The 24,489-nt window shown below is 33.2% G+C and overlaps 1 protein-coding gene across 5 annotated transcripts in view; it reads left to right on the top strand.

The window, feature by feature from the left end:
- Nucleotides 1–24,489, top strand: part of LOC118191559 (uncharacterized) — a 369,008-nt gene that overhangs the window by 22,929 nt on the left and 321,590 nt on the right. The window contains exon 1 of one of the 5 annotated variants that reach the window (XM_085812150.1): nt 23,248–23,395. The exons of the other annotated variants lie outside the window; for them this stretch is intronic. The gene's annotated coding sequence lies outside the window, so the exon portion shown is untranslated. Of the gene's footprint in view, nt 1–23,247; nt 23,396–24,489 lie in introns of those variants that run through there. 5 annotated transcript variants of the gene reach the window in all.

Genomic DNA, 24,489 nt, shown 5'->3' on the forward strand with positions numbered 1-24,489 from the left:
ATCTTGACATTGTTTTGCACTCTCTTTATTTTTAACTTGCCATTATAAGAAAAACCAGCAACAATTAGGAATCCCTTAGAAAAACTTTCTTTCGATTCTTTGAACCATGTACTTAAATTTGTTTCTCCCCTTTTATGATAATAAATGACTCTTTTTATTTGTTACAATTATTTAAATACACCCATGCTTCATCTATTGTGAAAATTGTTTTCCATTTTTCTTTGGATAAGTGTTTCTCATATAGAATTCTGCAGCGTGTCCTGCGTTGAGCGATATGCTTTGGAAGAACACGATGCACATTGCGTTTTTTCTCTTTCTTAAGATTTAAATCAATATTTATCATTTTATTTACAGTGGACACCGAGCATTTTAATGATTTTGCAACTGTCCTTTGACTAGGGGGATTTTCTTTTAACATTAAACAACGTACCTTTGCAATAGTCGAAGATGTGCGTTTTTTCCTTGGATACTTGTTTGGAATTTTTGTCCCACTTGTGGCTCCAATTTGACGTTTTTCTCCTTTCTTGTTGATGATATTACCTATCGACGCTTTAGATATCACAAAACCATGACTCTCACATCGTTTTTGGATAACGGAGTATGCATATTTCTCTTCGGAAAGAGTAAATGTTGCCTTCGAACCACTGCTTTGTTAAATTCGCCATTTTTAATAAAAACAAAACTTTCAAGCCACAGACGATAATGTTGACTTATAAAAATATAGTACAATTGCAATTACTTCTTTTGCGGCAAACGATATTTTATTACCGCTTACCAAAATCGTCTAAAAAATGTTCGAACAGCCTCTACATGAACGAACCTTAGAATTTTATTTTCTGGCATGCTCAGTCGGATACCCCTGTTGTTCAACTATCATATTACATCTTGATTTCCAAGATAAAAGTCCTTTTCTTAAAACATCAAGGTTGATTTTATTCCACTTCTCCTTCACAATCTTTCAGAGCGCGTCCAATGTTTTGGGATGCCGCTTATAAAGAGTTTGTTTGAAAAGTTCAAATGCACAGTAATCCATAGCAGACACATCCGGAGACTTGGGAGGGATGCATTTAAAAGGAATAGCTTCAATTTCGGTTTCATTTCTCATTTATTGAAAAAATAGAGCAGTAGATTTAGAGGTATGGCTCGGAACTTTATCCTGATGGAACTTATCACAGTGAAGGTTGTATGTTTGGATAAAGAGGTGGAAATTCTTCTTAAGATGTTAAAACATATTTCTGATAGCAATCCGAATTAATTTTTACATTTTTTTTCTATTTTCTCTATTTTAAATTTTCCATTATAAAATAATCCATTGAAAACTGTAAAACCTTTAGAAAAACTTTCCTTGTTTTCTCTGAACCAATATATTGTCGTTTTCTCCTCTTTTTCGGTAGTAAGTCGATCTACGTATATCCAAGTTTCATCAATTGTAACTATATAGTATTTCCATTTTTCAACTGCCAAATAATTTTCATACAGCACTCTGCACGTAGTCTTATGCCGAGAAATCGAAGTTCGGCGTTAGGCAATGAATATTAATTAATTAATTCCATGAAGTTTTCGTTTTGCGATTTTGCGTCGAATCACTCTGAATGTCGGTTTCACTTTTCAAACTGTTGCCACCCAATACGATCGCCCTGTTTTTGTTTTTGCTAGAACGCCCCAACCCGCCTGATCACAAAGTGATCTTATGGTCCAAAAAGGGGGCGTCCCATTCACACCACATTCCGAGTAACTAAAAATGTTAGTATTATCAACTCAAGAAAATAATAATTATACATCCAGCAAGATTGCCATACGACTATATAATTTTCTTTATTTATTAATTTTTATTTATTTATTTCTTTATTTATTTTTTATTTAAATGGCTGGATTAATGACACAACAGGAAAGAAGCAAACCAAATATAACTAAATCAAGAAAACTGTATTAGTAAAAATGATAGTATAAAATAAGGAAGGAAAACACACATAAAACACACAACGAAAATATGACATACAGTCACACATATCATCAAAACACGACGAAAAAGGCATCCTAAAATAAACACATTGAAAATAAAACGAACTTAGTTAAAAACCCCAGTCGCATGTCTATTGCCATTAATAAAGGCCATCAATTCTCTTGCATATAATTTCAAATGTTTAAAATCAAAATTCAATAAATCAAAATGTATATCACAAAAACTTCGTCTAATAAAATCAGTCAATTGGCAGTCCACCACGAAGTGTTTGGCATCACCCAAAACATTACAATTTGGACATAGATCATTATCTTTTTAAATAAAATGAAATCTTTTTAAATAATGAGGAAACCTACCATGTCTGGTGATAATCTGATTCATATCAATGTCATAATAGATTAAAACTTTATCTGTAATTTCAGTATTAATCAACAAATTATTTTTCTTTGTTGAACTTTTCCACACATCTTTCCATATATTTATATAATATTTCTTCATACTCGTAATGGCAATTTTTCTAGAACCAGAAATTTCCACAATGGGTGCATTAGTTGAAATACATGCCTCTTTGGCCAGACTGTCAGCCCTCTCATTACCAAAAAACCCCACATGGGCTTTAATCCAATGAAAAGAAATCGTAGAAATGATAGATTGCAACAGAAATTTAATATCCATAATAATAATAAACTTTTAATAAGCATAATAAACTTTTCGCGATTACAATACTTCCTTTTTACTTCGTACAAGGAAGTAAAAAGGATTATTTTTAGTCCAGAGAGCTATTAGTTTCGTTTTGGCATTTTGCGTTGAAAACTTCAAATTGTTGCCACCAAATATGATCGCTCTGTGTTATATTTGAAGAAATTAAATAATGAAGAATCTGCATGAATGTATGTATGTTTCTCGCATTGTGCTAAAACAACGGTGCATAGTGCCTTCCAATTTTGAATGACATAATCCTACTACAAATATGGACATTTGGAAGCCAAAATTTGGAATTTGTTTTATTACCGATTTCATATTTCGTAAAACTTTAAGAAATTTTTTGATTCACAAACTCAAGGATTTCAAAGCGAGCCATGGCAACGTTGTATAGAAAAAAACATTTTTATCTCCAGCGCGGCGAGACTGCATCGGAAAAAGATATGCTGAATTTAAAATCATTTTGCGATATTGCTGTTGAACTGAATTTTATGGTTTCAGTGCGAAGAACGTGATATTTAATAAATAAAGGTAACACACAAAAATGTTTAAAAAAACGCCACTTTGGACGTAATTTAAAATCCGAAACCTTTCAGATTTTTATTTATTTTTTAAAATTTTATTTTGATTAGCTTTAAATCGAATTTTATAATTTTTTTCACAGTTTCTAGGAAGATATTTAAAGATTTTGCAATAGGTCTTTGAGAGGCTGGATTTTCATTTAAAACATGAGACGCGACTTGTTGGGTATGCAATTTTTTTCCGTTTTCCCAGTCAGATGTACTTTCACGTTTCTTTCTTTTCCTATTAATTACGTCACATGTTTTACGTGTAGAAATATTAAAACCATGCTTTTCACATCTTTTTACTTCCTTGTACGAAGTAAAAAGGAAGTATTCTAATCGCGAAAAGTTTCAGGCAGCATATTTCAACGAAAATATCCATTTTGACGGCTATCGAATGTAATTTAACGATGTTTTTGCGTCATATCTGTACGTAAGGACAGAATAAAAGACTCGTTTCCTCCAAAAAAATTATAAAACTGCTTTAAAATGAATTCTGAAGAGAATTTTTCCTGGCGTCTGTACGAACGTACGTATCTCGCATAACTCAAAAACGAGTAGCCTCAGAACGTTGAAATTTTGTATGTAGGAGTGCTATAACATGCACCTCGTAGTTTGGTTGCAATCGGCCGCATCAAACGTATATAAATAAATTTATATATACATCCACTCTGTTACCCGGCTCAGTGATCTCAGTTGCTTTACTCTTATATGTTTGTAAATTGTATATTTTTTGCTTTAAAAATGATTGAATTATGTTGTTGTTTTTTTGCCTTCTCGCGAAGTGAGAACTCAATTAATTGAATGAGAAGTACTCAATCGTCTGTGAAAACCTGTTTCTTTTTTGTTTTGTTTGCTTCATTTCTTTTATACATCATTCTAGCTTTATTATAATATTTGAATAGAACATGTGGCAACGATTAGATAATTCTATTCTTTAAATGATATAAATTTTGTGCATTATGAGTTATAATATGAACGAAATATATAAGTTAACTGTTATATAATTATTGGATTATATAACAGTTAACTTAGTTTCCGTTATATAATTATAATTGTTATATAATTATTAATACTGTTAGCGAATCTAGCGCTAGAGTGTCGCTATGGTTAACAAATATTGAATATGAGTGAATTTTAAAGAATGCATTTGTTCTATTGTGGCTTTTGCGCTGTCGGCGAAGTAGATTTAATTCAATCCAATAAGTTTAAACCAAATGCAAGAAAAAATGCATATAATTTAATATTCCGTATAAGGAAGTCATGTGGTGTACACATCAGATTTTTTAATGAATATTTCTGTTCAGACAACTCAAAAATATAGCCTTTGATCCATTGTTTAATTTTCAACGATATTTTAAGGAAAAGAATATTTTTAATGCTGCAAACGAGAATTAAACCTTATTCCAGCTGGCTACCAATCACGTTTATATTTTAAAAATAATATTTAAATTCACGAAAAAAATCTAAATCGTTACAAAAATGTGTAAAACACTCTCTGTATATGCAATTTTATTTGATCTCAGCTTAGCAAGGATGGAAAAAAAAAAAATTTACGCTCGCGACCTAGAAATAAAATTCTTTTTCTTCTGTTTCGATTCTTTGTAACCATCAGATCCTGAAAGTTTGTTCCTTTTCTTGTGGTACGCATATTTTTTCTTTTTTATAATTCTGAGAGGGGTTGAAATAGGCCTTGATATGTAATTTAAACTACCTACTAATCAAAGGAAAGAGCTTAACATGTGATAACTGTATTTAGGGCAACTTTATTTTTCGCTTGCAGTTCTCCCAATTTCGTGAATGAGTAGCTAGAAACTTAAGAACCAGGATATTATACACCGGCTTCTGCAGCATTTTTTTAATCTGTCTTCACTTTTGGTCTAATATGACACTGATTAAACTTCACACATGTTTTATAACTGTAATTTTGCCAAAGATATATATATATATATATCGGTAGAAATATTTGGTATAATAGTGCTGTACTGTTCCAGTCGCTGTGACTGGTTTATATTACTCAACAATGCTTCATTATATGTTTATTATTAGATATTCACCACGAAGGGAGTTATTGACCTTGAAAACAATGCCATCTTATATAGCAGTGACCTTCAGACGGCGGTGATTTCTATGGCAGCATGCATGTAGGCGAAGTGATGAAGCCTAAAATACAGTCTTCGTATTTCTGGTTATTTTTGATATATGCATATTATTAAAATACGAGGTTGCAGGGAAATAAAGCATTAAAATTGGGTTTAGATCATTTTTACTGTTAATTTGCGTGATAAGGCAACTCTATACAACACGGTTATTAAATATCCAAAAATTCCGTGTTAAGGACTACTAAAAAAAACAGGGTTAAACTCCGAAAATTGCAGAGAAGAATCAATACCATTTTCATTTTGTTGTTGGCCCATCGGCGGCCGAGCGGTAAAGACGCTGAACACTGGTAGTTCGGTCCGAGGTTCAAATCCCGCGAACGGGCTGGCTGCATGAGCGTTTTCGTGGTTTTTTCCATGTGTAACGTGTATACGAGCCAGTTTCCCTTAGAACTTCCACCACGAAGGCATCCCTTCCTTTACACAGATAGCCCTCGTGTACTTTGCCATAATTAAATAATCCAATCCAATCCATTTTGTTGTCTGACCTATAGCCAGCCCAAGCCGTCGTGGCAAGGATCGCAAGATTATACCTGTCGTTGGCAACAGCCTTGAGCACCACACAGGTGACAGTGCGATTTTGCTCCGTTCCGCCCCCAATTTTAATGCAGAGCACCCCAGGGGTAGGTAGGTAGGTAGGTAGGTTACGGAGGACTGGAACGCCTGGTGTCTAACAGAGGTAAACAGGCATGTGTTCCAAACCCTCCTCTAACTACGGCAAAAGCTTCCTGGAACCACACGAGGCTGCACCAGGAGATTATTGAGGTTGTCAAAGGGAAGTACATGGCCTTACAAGGGCATTAGTAGGATTGTATTACAGTTTGAAGAGGAAAGCTGTGGTGTTACAGATAGTAGGTAGTTAAACTAAAAATACTTGGATAATAAGACGCATTTAAAAAAAAAAAAAAAAAAAATGCATAGGCAACAATACACAAAGCACAATGCGTAAAATGCATAAACAGAGAGCACAAAAAACAGGTACATACACATAGTCACTTAAGGCACAAAAAGATAAATGGAGTACATGAAGTCACATGAAAGCTGGAGCACAATGTTAGTGTAAGGCAGTTCTGTTGGATATAAATACAAGTACATCTTGAATGATGAATGATGAGTTCATGAATACTCATGTGTGCAGAAGAAGAGTGCGGTTAGATTGCTAAGGCGTTGATTAGTGCGGTTAGATTGCTAAGCGTCGCTAAGAACATAGATAAAAACACTGATAAAAGGCACGAGGATGTTGTATCACTAATTATTGGGCAGTGCCCCAGCAATGTGTGCACCGTGAGGCACACAAGCGTTCACTAACACTGCGTAAGAAGATGTTGTTCACATGCTGTTGAAGGGATTACACACGTATCATTATGGAGGCATAACACATCTCTCTAAGGAGATGCCACATATTTGCGAATTGTTAGTATTGCCACTTTAGATTGTGGGCAGGGGAGCTTAAACACACAGTTGTGGTGAAGCCCAGATATTGTAAAATTCACTGGACTAGTCTTAGAGCTTATCGTCAGTACACCATAGCGTCATTTTAGCACGGTAGGCAAAGGTCTGTGCCCAATGCCGCGATGGTATTCATGATGCTGGAGATTGAATTAACCGCTCCTTTATGCGTTATAAGGAACCGGTGATAGACGAACCGGTGATAGGCACCCCAGGGGGTGGAACGGATCCGAGGGTCTCTCACCCCTCTCCTCTTCCACTAAACCACAAGAGAGGACTTTCGGCTCGCCGCATATTTCGAGTGCCCCCCATGCAGCACAGACACTATACGCTTACAAAAATCCATGCCTTCGCAGGGATTCGAACCCGGATCCTTCGGCACGGCAGTCAGCGACGCTTATCACTAGACCGGTTGGGCGGCCATTTCTGTTTTGTAGCTAACAGGAACATAAAGTATAATAAATTAACATTTGAAAATGTTATAAATCAAAAGTATTATACATTCTTGCGTGCTTATGGGCTTGTAATGGATTATATTAAATGGACACGGAAACCATGATAGCTTGATAAAATTTATTTTCTTAAAAATAATACTTTTACATTTCTGAAATTGTGCAGAAAAGCACTGTTACAGCTCTCCTGGGCATCGCATAGAATAATCAGTACTTATTTTATTGTAATTTTTTATATATAATAAATGTTTATTGATTTTTTTTAATATAAAGTTGTTCTGCAGAGTAAAATTCTGTGCAGTTTTTAAATTTAATGTTTGGTGTTCCCTTTAAGCATTTTTTTTTGGTACATTTAAACGTCAGACGAAGTAATATGTTATAAAATACAGATAATGTGAGATCCCGATGAATATACTAACTAATTGGTTGCATAATTTGAACACTGTTACTCTAAAAAGAAAAATCGTAAAAAACGTGCGCCATAAGTTAACCTCATTAACAAGCAGATCAAGATCACACTAGTCCATGAGAAACTATAGTGCATATCGTAAGGAAATGGAATTGATAAGGAGCTGTTTAGTAAGGAAGAAAATTCAAAGGAATTTAAAATTCAAAATTTAAATAAAATATTCAAGGTTTCAAAGGAATTTATCATGCAAACGTTTTCTCATTTTGTATTAGAAGCACTCCGCAAGCATCCCACATGTCCAGGAATGTGTGCAAATATATTCCTTCCCTTAAGGCAAATCCGGAAATGGGAAGTTTTGACAGGATTGCGCAGAAAGTAACTTTTGGAATTTCTCTCCCAGGGTGGGGATTGTCACTGCGTCGCTTCACACGGTTAGATTTTTTCCCATGAATTGGCATTTTTGAGTTTTTGGTGCAGAGTCGCATATTTTGATTTGTTTTTTCTTTTTTTAGTGTACTCTAAATCAACCACACCGTCTTTAATTGTTGCGGTTTGGTATAGAAGCGGTAATATTTGCAGTTGTTTATTGTAGTTTTACATTCCATCCCAAAGTCAGTCGACATTGCAAAGTATACTGGACGTATACTGCAGTTAAAATACAAAGTATACTGCAGTTAAAAAAAAAGTTTCAGATTTAAATTACGTCAAAAATGGGCGTTTTTTTTTTTTTAGCGTTCTGTGTGTTGCCTTTATTTATTAAATATCATGTTCTACGTACTCAAACCATAAAATTCAATTCAACAGCAATATCGCAAATTAATTTTAAAATGAGCCTATCTTTATAACTTCCGATACAGAGTCTCGCGCGCTGGAGGTTTTTTTTTTTTTTTTTTTTGTCTCGTAAAGTGTTGCCATCGCTCTCTTTGTAATCGTTTAATTTTTTAATCAAAATTTCGTTAAAGTTTTACAAAATATGAAATCGATAATAAAACAAATTCCAGGTTTCAAATTTGGGCTTCCAGATGCCCATATTTGCTTGAGGATTACGTTATTCAAAATTGGATGGCTCTAGGTACCGTTGTTTTATCGCAGTGCGAGAAACATACATTGATGCAGATTCTTCCTTATTTAATTTCATTTCTTTAAATATAATACAGGGCTCTAATATTCGGTGGCAACAATTTGAAAAGTGAAAGAACGCTTGTAGTAAATCCACGCAAAATACCAAAACGAAATTAATAGTCCTTGTGGGTAAATTGCACCTTTGGTCTAATAATCTGATGGGGCCACGGCAGGACTCTTTTGGACGGCCTACTAATTTATACACATTTCTTACTGCATTTCATTTAAGCATATTTCCTCGAACTTCATTAGAGACATATTTCTCATTAAATTAATTCAGTTCTCATTTCGCGGCAAGGGAAAAATATATAAACTCAAAGCATCTTCCCCCCCCCCCAAAAAAAAAAAAAAAAAAAAAAAAAAAGTAGAAAAATATAAACCGCCAAATACAGTTAAAACAATTAAGAAAAAACAATTTTTACAATTAAAATTAGAGTTTCTGCGCAAAAACAAGTAATTCGGTCAGCGTGCAAGAAGACAGATTTTGCGGTGCACAAAACTGAAAGTTTACTTTTGGTCCCACTCGGGAAAAAGACCCTGAAGGTGCAGAATCTGACTTAGTTCACTGTTCTGCTAAGTGTCAAATGTAAACAAATGGCTTCTCCGTTAGGCTTATTCGCACTTAGCAACTTTTAAATTGTTCATTATTCTACAACTATTGCATGCAGCTTACTAAATGCATAAAAACCTTAACCGAAACATAAGAACAACATAACTGAAACATTTTTTAAGCAAAAAATGCACAATTTACCAACATACAAGAATTAAAATAATTGAGCTCGCCGAGCCGGGTAACAAAGTGGGTGTGTATATATACAAATAAATGTGTGTGTATAGACTTTTGGTGCGGCCGATTGCAACGAAAAAGGAAGAAGCACAATTACATGTTCTAGGAGATTCGCACAACGTTCACATTACCGAAAGATTCAGATTTTTGCAAGTTTAAAATTGAAACAGATTGGAAAAAAAAAAAAAAAAAAAAAAACATTTAAGGAGTTTTAATGTACGAAAAAGTGGGAATTTCTAAAAGCATTCAATGTGACCAGAATCAGCTTCATTTGAGCAACTGATAAAAAGTTTTTTCAACTTTTCAAAAGTTTTCATGCGAATTGAATGAGTAGTAGTGAGGAAATAATAAGAAAAAATAATTTTAATATGCTAATGTGTGTAAGTGAAGCGTGTAGCAGAACTGGCAAAACTTTTTTTAAAAAATTCTTACGCAATATTGCTGTTGAACTGAATTTTATGGTTTAGATGGGAAGAACATGATATTTAATAGATAAAGGTAACTCACAAAACGTTAAAAAAACGCTCCTTTGGGCGCTGTATAAAATCGGAAAGCTTTCAAATTTTCTTCTATTTTGATTTCAGATTCTATAAAATTTTAATCAAATAACGATTAACAAACTCAACTGTATGAACGCGAGCACTGGCAATCCTTAACGAAATAAAATTTTTTTATTTCCAATGCACTAGACTCTCTATCGCAAATTCGAAAGGTTTTCCCAAATTCGAAATTCTATCGCAAATTCAAAAGGAATGCTGTTTTGAAGTATTTTGCAATTTAGTTGTTGATTCTGTGATTTTGTTGCGAAAAAACAACGATACTTACAGCTATTAAATTCCGAATAACGTAGTCCTCTACCCGAACATGGACACTTGGAAGTCCGAATCTTGAATTTGGAATTTGTTTTATTATCTACTAGCCGCTTCGCGGCCAGCCTTCGTCTGGCTTTTAAATGTACCTTAAAAATGCCTAAAGGGAATACCAAACATTAAATTTAAAATTTGCACAGAATTTTACTCAGCAGAACTAAAAAAAAAAAAAAATAAATAAATAAAATAAAATAAAAATGTATCATATATTAAAAATATAACAATAATGTATCATATATTAATAATAAACATATCATATATTAATAAGAAAAATGTATCATATATTAATAATAAACAATATTCCATAATACAAATATTAATTATCCTAATAAATAATATAATATCCCGTTCGGGGTGGGGAACAATCGTGCTAAACTTTTCAGTTATCTTAAAAGCAGTGAAAAATAAGCAATAAATATTTTATCTCATATTTTCAACAGTCAGCAGTCCAGTATACAAAGCATTGAATGAAAAACTGTTGCCAAAACCACATTTCTGAAAGAACGAAACTATTCAAAATGATGCGATTCCATCAAAAAAGATAAAATTTTAAAAAATCGCTTCGAGGTGCACTGGCTTTTGGCTAGATGCACCCTATTAGCTTACGCGCAGCATGAGCGAAAGACACACACACAGACAGACTCTTTCTCTTATTTTATGTGGAGATTTTATATTTTTTTAAACTTCAGCGAAAATTTGATTAATAAACTCAACGATTTCAAAGCGAGCAGTGGCAACACAATGTTCGGAATAAAATATTTCTCTTCAGCGTTGCGAGTCTGTCTATCGGATATTCTAATGATATGCTGTTTTTAAATATTTTTAGCGGCGTTATCCCAAATGCTATCGAAACGTGTATGTATTTGTAAATGACAAAAGCACCCCTTTGGGCGTAATACAAAGTCTTAAACCTTTCAGACCTTTTTTTTTTGGAGGGGGGGATGTATGATGCCCCCCTTTCCCCCCCCCTTGGGGAATATTTTTGGGAAATAATTCGCTGTGCATCAAATTGAATTGAATATTCCTCTAATATTTGTTGCCAAACGATGTCATAAAAATGCTTATAGGATATTTCAGAATTAATAATTCATTTACTTGTAAAACATATTTGTAACTAATACTAGTTGATTTTTTTTTTTTTTTTTTTCATTTCATGGGAAGAGATTTGCGTGTGGTGCTGTGGAAAAACACCGTTGTTTTAATGTCTACTTTAATGGCCGTTGAAACAAATTTATACCCGTAACGGCCTAATAGTTGCTATTTTAATAAACGATGCCTTGTTTAGATTAAAGTTCAGATTAGACTGTTTTTAGGTTATCCCAGCACAGAGTAAAACAATTCCTTTTTACGGAAGTGGAACAATAGTTCAGATTTTGCTATCTTAAATTACTCCTTGTTCCTCCTCCTGTTGTCTGGAGACACTGTCTGGTTTTTGGTTAATTTTTTGGTAGTAGATGTAAAATGCGTTTCACTTTTTTTAGCGGGAGGGTGGGGGTGGGACTGTCCGCTGCAGATGATTGCTGCGATAACCTCGTTGATTCTAGAATATTCAAAGGTGCTAGGTTTTATATTTAATACGTTTGTATAAAGGTATCTTGCATAGTCGGTTCACAATAAAAATTAAATAATAAAAAAGAAATTCTGAAAGGTTTTAGATTTTAAATTACGGAATTTAATAAATAAAGGTAAGACACACACACACACAAAAAAAAAAAAAAACATGGTAAACCGCTATTGGGCGTAATATAAAATCTGAAAAAGTTTTTTTGCAACAAATTTATGTTTTGATTATATGTTCTATTATGCTACGAACGCTATGTATATGTATTTTAAATTTAAATCGTTATTAGCCCAAAGACGCTTTAACACACTAAGCTATTAGTCTCAAAATGGCATTTTGCGTCGAAACAGTTACATGCGTTGTATCACTTTTCAAATTGTTGTCACCAAATATTATCGCTGTGTTTCATATTTAAAGAAATTAAATAATGAAGAATTTGTGCGAATGTATGTATCTTTCTCGCATTATAAACAAACAACGGTAACGCCATCCATCCAATTTTGAATAACGTAATCCTCCACCCCAACATGGGCGCCTGGAAGCCCGAATTTCGAATTGGGTTTTATTGTCTATTTCATATTTTGTAAAACGTTAACGAATTTTTGATTAAGAAACTCAACAATTTTAAAGCGAGCAATGGCAACTTTGTACGGAGAAGGGATAGTAATAATAATAATCTCCAGCGCTCGAGAGTGTATCAAAAATTCTAAAGATATGATGTTTTTAATATTTTGTGACATTGCTGTTGAATTGAATTTTGTGTGTCTTAAGAGCGAAAAACATATTTAATCAATAAGGGTAACTAACACACAAAACGTTAAAAAACGTTCTTTTGGGCATAATATAAAATCTGAAAGCTTAAAGCTTTCAGATTTTTAACCTTTTTTAAACATTTTTAATAATCTTTTTAATATTGAAACTAAGAGTAGTATTAATACAATTAATTGGTTTTGTTCTTTCGAATAATTGCTTTCAAGACTGATTTGTTAGGTTAGGTTATTTAATTACGACAAAGCCTCGAGGGCTATCTGCCTAAGGGAAGGGATGCCTTCGTGGAGGACTAAGGAAAACTGGCTGGCTCGTATACGAGTTACACATGGGGAAAACCACGAAAACATTCATGCAGCCAGCCCGTTCGCGGGATTCGAACATCTGACCGAACTACCAGTGTTCAGCGACTTTACCGCTCGGCCGCTGGTGGGCTCAAGACTGATTGGACGGATCGAAAGTGTTCTCTACTTTGTAGTTATCTGCGAACGGTGAAATTTTGTGCTCGCTCGTTAGTCGGTTAAAATTCCTAAATTCTTCATAGCTTGATTCATGTCCATTTTGCATGCATAATGGCAAAAAATCCCTTGTTCGATGGAGATAATTGCACATTTACCATCACAAAATTTCTCTCTGCCTGGTTTTGATTATCATGTCCTTTAGTAAGAAATACTCTGCAAAAAATAGCACGTTATTCTTTCAAGATATACCAGTGTTATCAACGTGCAAGACTGTCACGAGAATTCGAACCAACAATTGACGTTTTATTTATACTTCGGTTCGCTTTTTATCTTCTTTGGTATTGTTTGCGAAGATGTTTTATCTGTCGCTAGTTATCATATTTGTTCTTTATCAACAAAGACATTTACCTCAATATCGTGTTACGAAAATGTAGTAAAAACGCATGGCTGGATTGAGATTTTATTACTGTCTAAGTTTATTTTCTGGTGGTTAGAGAACATGCTTTTTTTATCAAAGTAAAATAAAAACTCATGCACTCTTTGTTACGCATTTTGTTACAAATCTGCCGTCTGGAAAAGACACTTCCGTCTCTTAAATAAATAAGAGGTAGAATATTATTATTAGTCCAAAGGGCTATTAATTTCGTTTGGGCATTTTGTGTTGAAAACTTTGAAATGTCGAATTTTGAATTTTGTGTCGAAAAATTTGAATTTTGTTGAAAAAAATGAATTTTGAATTTTGTGTCGAAAAATTTGAATTTTGTTCAAAAAAATGAATTTTGAATTTCGTGTCGAAAAATTTGAAAAGTGGTTCAAGTCCGAACCACTTTTCAAATTGTTGCCACCAAATATTATCGCCTTGTATTATATTATTTAAAGAAATTTAAATAATTCAGAATCTGCATAAATGTATGTGTGTTTCTCGCATTGTGATAAAACGGTACCTAGAGCCATCCAATTTTGAATGACGTAATGACGAATATGGGCATGTGGAAGACCAAATTTGAAATTTGGAATTTGTTTTATGATCGATTTCATATTTTTTAAAACTTTAACGAATTTTTGAATAACAACCTCAAGGATTTCAAAGCTAGCAATGGCAACACGGTACGAAAAAAAAAATCTGAAAGGTTTCAGATTTAAATTACGTCTAATGGGCCTTTTTTTGAACGTTTTTTGTGTTACCTTTATTTACTAAATATCTTGTTCTACGTACGCAAATCATAAAATTCAATTAAACAGCAATATCGCAAATTAGTTTTAAAATGGACTTATCTTAAGAATTTCCGATACAGTGTGTCTCGCGCTGAAGATAATTTCCCCCCCCCCATGCCCACATTCTATGGATGATTACGTTATTCAAATTTTGATGGCTCTGGGTACCGTTGTTTTATCACAGTGCGAGAAACATGCATACATTCATGCATATTCTTTATAATTTAATTTCTTTAAATATAATACAGGGGGATAATATTTGGTGGCCACAATTTCAAAAGTGATTCACCGTTTACAGTTTTCAATGCAAAACGCCAAAACGAAATTTATAGTCTTTCAGGGCAAATTGTCCCTTTGGAGTAAAAAAAAGCATTTTTATCTCCAGCGCGCGAAACTCTGCATTGGAAATTCTAAAGATATGCTGTTTGGCTGTTTTTAAATATTTTGTCTTATTGCTATTGAATCGAATTTTATGTGGTTCAAGTGCGAAGAACATGACATTTAATAAATAAAAGTAACACACACACACACACACACACACACAAAAAAAAAAAAAAAAAAAAAAAAAAAAAAAACTCCCCTTTTGAACGTAATATAAAATCTGAAAGTTTTCAAATATTTCTCTTTTTTACTACAATTATTTAATATTAAATTATTGTTTAAATTAAACTGCTGGAATCGGATACCAGATCTCAGAATTAATCGTTTGAGTGTGCTCTTAAGAGCGCGTGAGAATTCTTTTCATAACGTAGGGGCTATGAGGTATGTTCGTAATTATCTAGTAACAGGTTATCGTAAATATTTTTAAATAAATAAGAAACAAGATTTAAATTCATTTGTATTCTTGAAAAATGAAACCAATTTTAATTCCTAATTTCGCCACGTTTTCTTTTCAAAAAATTTTAATACTTCGAAATACTAGATAGTTCAATAATCTTATCAATGACGACAATTTCGCGGGGGCCCACGAGCGGCTGATGGATAAAGTCACTGAACACTGGTAGTTTGGTCCATGTTTCGAATCCCCGCGAACGGGCTGGTTACATGGTCATTTTCGTGATGGTTTCCCTTTTGCCATTTCCTCATGAGTAACGTCTATATGTGCCCATTTCTGTTGGAAAGTCGTCCAAGAAGGCATCTCTCCCCTTAGGCAGATAGACCTCGCGTGCTGAGCCATAATTAAACAAATCAAAACATTTTCACAGGAATAGGTCCAAAAACTGACACACTAGTAGAAGTGATTCTATGATCTTCCGCGGAATCTAAGCAGGCTGGATGAGTATTTTGTGGTTTAAATATAAACTAGTTTCCTTTAGAAAGTCCTTTACGAAAGATCGCGTGCTTTAACAAGGTAGCCTTTGTATAATTTTCTACAATCGATTAAACAACGGTTTATTTTATAATGCGTAAATTCGCATGTAAAGATTTTGAATTATAAATAAAAGAAACAGAGTTACACTTTGCCGGAGTGGCAACATCAAAATAAAACGATGTTCTAAGATCTGTTTTAAGTTGCGTAAAGATCGTGAACTATAAATGAAGGAAACAGAGTTATGCTTTGCCCGATCTAAGATCTGACTTAAAGTTATGTAAACTGACTTAAAGTTATGTAAAACTTGACTGTATGTCTGACTTAAAGTATGTTAAAGTTATGTAAAGATCGTGAATTATGAATAAAGGAAACAATTATTCTTTGCCGGAGTGGCAACATCAGAAAAAAAAGATGTTCTAAGATCTGACATAAGTTATGTAAAGATCGTGAATTATAAATAAAGGAAGCAGAGTTATTCTTTAACGGAGTGACAACATCAAAATAAAAAGATGTTTTAAGATCTGACATAAGTTATGTAAAGATCGTGAATTATAAATAAAGGAAGCAGAGTTATTCTTTAACGGAGTGGCAACATCAAAATAAAAAAATGTTCTAAGATCTGACTTGAGTTATGTAAAGATCGTGAATTATAAATAAAGGAAACAGAGTCATTCTTTGCCGGAGTGGCAACATCAGAAAAAAAGATGTTCTAAGATCTGACTTAAGTTATATAAAGATCGTGAATTATAAATAAAGGAAACAGTTATTCTTTGCCGGTGTGGCAACATCAGAATAAAAAAGATGTTCTAAGATCTGACTTAAGTTATGTAGAGATCGTGAATTATAAATAAAGGAAACAGAGTTATGCTTTGCCAGAATGGTAACATAGAAGATGTTCTAAAGATGTAATAAAAAATTTGTACTTGTAGTTTTTATTAAGCAGGAGGAATTATATGTTTGTGTTTCAAAAGTCTAAATAAAATTTATTAATATTATCAAAGATGTCTTTTTATTGACTAGAACCGAATTTTCAATTAATTGAAATAAAGGACGGGAAGATGAAATTTCATCTTAGTATGATATGAATAGAAAAAAGAATGCTTACTTCGCAGTTTCATTTGATAACGCGCACTTTCCAACTATCAACGCACCTATTACGTTTGTAACGCGTTTTTTTTTTACTTGTAATTCAGTATTTTGGTTTTTCCCACATCATAAAACAGCCAATGAGTTTGGTTTGGTTTGGGTTTTTCTTATTGCGGCAAAGCACTCGATGGCTAACTGCCTAAGGGAAGGGATGCCTTCGTGGAGGATTTTCTAAGGACAATTGGCTTGTGTACATGTTGCACATGGGAAAAAACACGAAAACGCCCAAGCAGCCAGTCCGTTCGTGTTATTCAAATCTCGGGCTGAACTACCAGTGTTCAGTGACTTTACCGCTCGCCCGTTGGTGGGCAATAATTAGTTTGAAAATTGTATTTTTTCTTCTTAACGAATCAAATAAAAAAAGATATACATTTAAATAGGATTTGATGAGTTGTATTATTCTTTTCCTGTTATTAATTTTCAAAACAAGTGGCTTATATATAGTTGTTCTTCCACGATAAGAAAGCCAAGTGGTCGAGTAGCTAAATCTTTGGAAGGTTAGTAGTTTGTTCCGGGTTCTTTTCGCAGCGATTGAGGCTGGTAGCAAGGACTTTTTTTTTATTTTTCCCCCCTCACGAATAACAGCAATTCCTTTGCAATTTCCATCTTTTAGTTTGCTTCAAGTGTAATAATTAATTCAAATAATTATTTATTATAATTAATTATCGCATTCCAGTTTTACTGTAAGTTATTGGTTTTGCAGTGTTAACAGTGATTTTCTGATCACCTTGATTCCTGGGGGGGGGAGATCTTGCCTCCCTCTCTTTTGGAGAGTCAATATTTGGCTTTTTATGTTTTGGTCTTAATCTGATACTTCCACATTTAGGAAAGATTTGTATGACAGGTTTGCACGCTAGAATGTGATTTGTCGATGATTTTATCGATATAGCGAATGTGTTTGTTAACAGTTCCTCTTATTATTATACGCTTGGCAGGAGCTATTTCTTGATATTTTTTCCATTACTGTTTCAAGTATTTAATATATATATTTGTTTACCTTGCCTTAAAAGCGCTATCTGAAGTCGCTGACCTGTTGTTACTTCGATACCACTTTGTTATATACGGCCTCAAACATATTTGGATTTGATTTAGATTTGCGCCAAGATCTCAGCTATAATTTCGCCGAGCTCGTAAAGCGCGAATTCATACATGTGATTAACACTGATAATCACATGTCGCTTCCTAAGAATATTTTTAAAATTCCTTATTCTTCTTATTATTATTTTATCTCATGCAATTGTTCCAGTCAACTGCAGCACCTTCACACATATTTAACTGTTTGTTATGCCATTTCATCGACGTTAGCCCGCCAGCGGTAAAGTCACTGAGCACTGGTAGTTCTGACCTGGGTTCGATGCCAGGCGAACGGTCTGGCTGCTATGGCATTTACGTGGCTTTTCGTGTAACGTGTACCCGAGCCAGTTTCCCTTAGAAAGACCTCCACGAAGGCATCTTTCCCCTTAGGCAGATAGCCCTTGTGAGCTTTGTCATAATCAACCAAAGCAAACCAAACCAATTCATGGACATCAATTTATCTGCCCCAAATTACATAAATCTAATATCAGTGATGGACGATATTTTGTAACTGTTGAACCAATTTCCAACACGGAGGAACTTCATCTATTCCATGCTTACTGGGATCTGTAAGTTTGAAAACAATATTCTCATTGCCAGGACTGTCCAGTTCGAACTAACATCGAAGACGCATATATAACAATAAAATTAAAAAATATATATATTTTTAAGATTAAAGATTGGCAGTTGTTTTATACGCATGTATTGTTGAATACACTCATGAAATGATATTGTCCGAATAAACATTGTTACCCCTCGAATTATCTCATCAAACTGTGTGGTGATTGAGACAACATCATTGATTAAGTTACCTCATCAAATTAAGTAGTGAACGAAAGTTTACATCGACTTTTACCAATTTATCTATGGGAGAACTTTCAGTATGACTTAATTGTACTTGAAGTTTTGTCTCCTGTTAAGTCAGACAGATCCAAAAACTTACGTCAATTTTCTTATTTTCACTGTTATTAGTTGCAAATAAAAAATCTTCAATCACATTCACTGTTATTAGTTGCAAATTCAAGGTCGCAAATCACACTGGGTAGGAAATTATTATAATAATTTTATAATCTAGTTCAGAAAAAACTGAATGTCGTACTTCTTTGTATTTTTAAGAGTGAAAGGACGATTTGGCATTTTCCTCTTGCAAATCAAACCGAATAACATTTTATTTATTAATTTCGTAGAACGGGTGCGTATTTATAAATTTTCTACATTTCTTTTTTACTTCCTTGTACGAAGTAAAAAGGAAGTGTTGTAATCGCGAAAAGTTTCAGGCAGCATATTTCAACGAAAATATCCATTTTGACCGCTATCGAATGCAATTTAACGATGTTTTTGCGGGATATCTGTACGTAAGGACAAAATAAAAGACTCGTTTCCTCCAAAAAAAAACTAAAAAACTGCTTTAAATTAATTATGAAGATAATTTTTCGTGGCGTGTGTACGAACGTATGTACGTACGTATCTCGCATAACTCAAAAACGAGTAGCCTCAGAACGTTGAAATTTTGTATATTGGACTGCAGATGTGCACCTCGTATTTTGGTTGCAATCGGCCGCACCAAACGTGTATAAATACTATATTTATATATATATATATATTCACTCTGTTACTCGGCACAGTGATCTCAGTTTTTTTTTACTCTTATATGTTTGTAAATTGTACATTTTTTTCCTTTGAAAATGATTGAATTTTGTTGTTCTTATCTTCCGGTTACGGTTTTTATGCCTTTCGTAATTCTCGAAGCAATATTTATACAATTATCAACAATTTAAAAGCTCTTTAAGTGCGGTTAAGTTTTAAATAGCATGGCGGACATATTTGTTTACATTTGAAACAGCAGAATTGTAGACTTGTTGCCAATCTGGAGAGACTAAGCTTCGCAACAACAAAAACAACGTCTTCATTTATTATTTCGAATTAAATCATGCTTAATCCTTTCTGGAATTTTTTCGAGGAAATAAGTGTTTAAGATTTACTTCGTAATTTTTAATACCGATATTTGGAGTTTAATAATACCGATATTTGGAGTTTTTATGTATTTTTGCCTTGTCGCGAAGTGAGCACTGAATTAATTGAATGAGAAATACTCAATCGTCTGTGAAAAACTGTTTATTTTCTGTTTTGTTTGCTTAATTTCTTTCATACATCGTTCTAGCTTTATTATAGTATTTGAATAGAACATGTGGCAACGATAATTCTTCAAATGATATAAATTTTGTGCATTCAGAGTGTCGTTATAGTAAACAAATATAGTGAATTTTAAAGAGTGTATTTATTCTATTGTGGTTTATGTGCTGCCGACGAAGTAGATTTTATTCAATCCAATCAATTTAAATGAAATTCAAGAAAAAAATGCGTATAATTTAATATTCCGTACAAGGAAGTCATGTGGTGTACACATCAGATTTTTTATTTTTATAAGCAGAATGCTTTAATATGATCCTTTTTATTTCCTTGTACCAAGTAAAGGAAATATTCTAATCGCGAAAATTTTCGGGTATCATATTTCACTGAAAATATCTATTTTGACCGCTACCGAAAACAATTTAACGGTGTTTTTGCGTATCTGTGCGTAAGGACAGAATAAAGGACTATTTTACCCCAAACGCATTATAAAACTGATTTAAAATGGATTCAGAAGATTTTATTTTCGTGGTGTCTTGTATGTATGCATGTATCTCGCATAACTCAAAAACGAGTAGACCCAGAACGTTGAAATTTCGTATATAGGACTGCTATAACACTATGTAGTTGTACACTTTCCTTTTTGGTTGCAAGCAGCCCCACCCAGAAGTACATATTTTATATTTGTAAATTGTGCATCTTTTGCTTTAGAAATGATTGAATTATGTTATTCTTATCTTCCGGTTAAGGTGTTTATACCTTTAGTTATTCTGCATGCAATAGTTGCAGAATTATCCACAATTTTAAAAGTTGTTAAAATGCGGGTAAGCATAATTTTTGTTTACCACAGCAGCCATATTTGCTTACATGTGAAACTCAGCAGAATAGTGAAATCAGCTTCTGCACTTTCAGTGTCTTTTTGCTGAGTAGGACCAAAAATAAACTAAGTTTCGTGCACCCAAAAATCTGCCTTCTGGCCGAATGGCTTGTTCTTGCATAGAAACTTTAATTTTAATTGTAAATATTGTTTTTTAATTGTTTTAACAGTATTTGTTGTTTTATGTTTTTCTAGATCTTTCAATTTTTAATGATGATATTTTCACTTTATGTCTTTTTGCCTTGGCACGAAGTGAGAACTGAATTAATTGAATGAGAAATCCATCTCTAATGAAATAAGTTTAAATGAAATGCAGAAAAAAAATGCACATAAATTAATATTCTGTACAAGGAAGTCATGTGGTGTACATGTCACATTTTTTCGTGATAGGAAAAAGACACTGAAATCAGCGTAACATACCAAAAAATAAACTGCTAGAAACTGTTCTTCGCCTGTCACCTGTCCCACATAATTTTGCAGATGATTTTTCTTTCATTGTAAGCATACAAAGGGTCAGGATCTGTGTTATTTCATTGTGTGGATAATGCTAAATTTAAGTCAAAGTCTTATCAAGCACATTATAGTCCATTGTTTAACTTTTTCTTATTTTTAGCCACCAGTGACCAAGTGTATAAGATTGCTGAACATTAATAATTTGTCCTGGGTTTAGATAACACTAAATGGTCTGGCAACATAAATTATTCGGGGTTTTCTCTATGTGAAACTTAAAGACTAACCAGTTTTCCCACAGGAATTCCTTCACGAAGATATGCTTTATTAGGCAGAAAGCTGTGGTAACTTTATCTGAGTTACAATCTTCATAAAATTAGCATTCAAAGAAATCTGCAAATCTTTGGAGATTTTTTTTTTGTTGCTGTTGAAGAGAGACCTGTATCTGTTAACGCTAGAAATCGATTGAGATTTTACCTAAATCTACGCCCAGACACAAGGTTCTTGCATTTGCTAATTTTATGTTTCACTCTGGCGTGTTTTTCTTACTGTGCAAGTATCTAAGTTTGTATTTGAAATGAAAATATAGTCGATAATATTTTTATTTAAAGTAGACCGTATTGTATAACACAAAATGATTGTTTTGTCACGGTGGTATCTATATTATTAACAATCTGCGCGTGTCTATTTGTTTGTGACATGATCTCCTCTGCAACGGTGAGGAGTCGAGTTTCGAGAGAGATACCCGCCGTATTTCAAAAATTCTTGTGAAGCCATTTCGACCATTCTCATCTTCGCACGACTTTAATCAACCGAGATATTAATTAAAAACTCCTAAAACGATCATTTTCGTCGTCATTTTCCCGAGTGGCAACAGGCTCGCCACGCTGGAGATAAAAATCCGCTTTATTTCGGAAAGTGTTGCCACTGCTCGCTTTCAAGTCGTAGAAATTGTTAATCATAAATTTTACAAAATATGAAATAAAAATGATATTGCCAAACATTAAATACATTATTATTATATTAGGTCATGTTCTGACGTCGAAGAAAGCACGCGATTGCATGTGACGTCATTGCATGTCGAAAATGTTTCGTTAATGTCAGCATTTTAAATAAATAGCTTCCGTTGGCAACTTTTTTTGTTTCAGATTAATATAATCGACACGATATGTTTTTTTGCCACGTTAATTCTTTGATTGATATTGAGAGAATGGTGTTTATATTACATTAAATTTAAATCATGTTGTCGTACGTGTTAATCTGAAATGTCAAAAGTTTTTGTTTCCTGGTTTGGCAACAAAAATATTAATTCCGAATGGGTTGTTGGTAGGAAAGAATGAACTTATTTCATTCATATTGAAATATTTTTATGCATTTTCATTTCAGCTGTACACAGAACTCATAATTTTTTTCTTTGGGAGCAGCTAGTAACTTTGTATACAATACATTAAATTAAATAGTTAATTAATACAGACATACATTAAATTAATACTTATATAAGCCATGAGGGTAGTGGTACGAGCCCTAATTTTTTTAAGATTAATGGATGTGTAAATTAAACACCCGCAGAGACTTATTTGTTTAGATTATCTTATTTTCTTCGTCTCCGAACAAGTTGGCTTTACTGCAAACAGTTCTGGGTGTGGTTCCTATGGCAACCGGAGCCGCTTTCAGAACTTAAGCAGTGGTTTGTGGCGGCAGGCTCCATACGAGCTATTCTTAGCTGTCACGCTTTTTTTTAACGCGCGGGATCTTATTTTCATTGTTTGAATGGTGCATGCGTAGAAAGAAAACTTAGTATTACCAAGGGACTGTTGAAGAAAGAGTTCGTCATTTTTGATACTGACTTCGGACAGTGATATGTTGACACATCCCAGTTTCAAATACTCTTAAAACATTTTGTTGAAGGTACCGGGATTACTGCAGGTTAGAGCATATATATACTTTTTCTTGTTTTTTATGTTGGATTTTTGTTTCTATTCGTTTAAAAAATTGGTTAAATTTTTATATATTAAAACATTTGGGGGAAGTTCGAAATATGAGGTTAAATATGAATTTTAAAACATATATTAGGGGTGTAGCTAGATTAAATCTTTCAGAATTGCTTTTATTTTTTAATATATAAAGTCAAACGCTATTGTTTTTATTACTAGATAAGCAAAAATGTTTTCCCGAGAAAAGGACTTTATTGCCAATCAAGGAAGCATAAACTCTTTAATTTGCTTTCCGTGTGAAGAACAGGTTGCTGATCAACAAAAAAATGAAATATTTTATATTTCTTTATAATAACATTCTGCAACAAGTGTTAACGATGTTTATTTAATTAGTCAATTCAAAGAAGACTTTTCTAACTTTATATAATATGAATATGTCTCGATTGTAGAGCTTCTAATTGTAAATGAGATCCCTATCGTTTGCAACAATAACAATATTTAATGGTAATAAAATTTGGATGTAACGCACAGACTGTCTATTAATATTTTACGTATATTTTCTGTAATTTTATTTACATTATTAGCCCAAATGGCGTTAGCCCAGAAGAGCTATTAATTTCTTTTTGACATTTTGCATCTTTTAAGCTTTAAATGTTCGTTTCACTTTTCAAATGGCTTCCAGCAAATATTTATCTGCCTGTATTATATTTAAAGTAATTAAATAATGGAGAATTTGCATGAATTCATATATGTTTCTCGCACTGTGATAAAACAACGCTACCTATAGAGCCATCAAATTTTGAATAACGTAAGTCTTCACCCGAATATAGGCATCTAGAAGCCCAAATTTGGAATTTACTTTATTTCATATTTTGTAAAGCAACGATTTCAAAGCGAACAATGGTAACACTGAACTTTATTTATTTATTTATTTTATCTCCAGCGTGTGGCACTGTGTATAAGAAATTCTAAAGATATGCTCATTTAAAATTTTTTTTTTGTGATATTGCAGTTGAATTGAATTTTAAGTGCGAAGAATATGATATTTAATAAATAAAGGTAGCATACAAAACATTAAGAAAAACG

This window comes from Stegodyphus dumicola, chromosome 2 (genome assembly GCF_044657685.1).
Source record: "Stegodyphus dumicola isolate Sdum_Otavi_A_Nest chromosome 2, ASM4465768v1".
Taxonomy (NCBI): Eukaryota; Metazoa; Arthropoda; class Arachnida; order Araneae; family Eresidae; genus Stegodyphus; species Stegodyphus dumicola.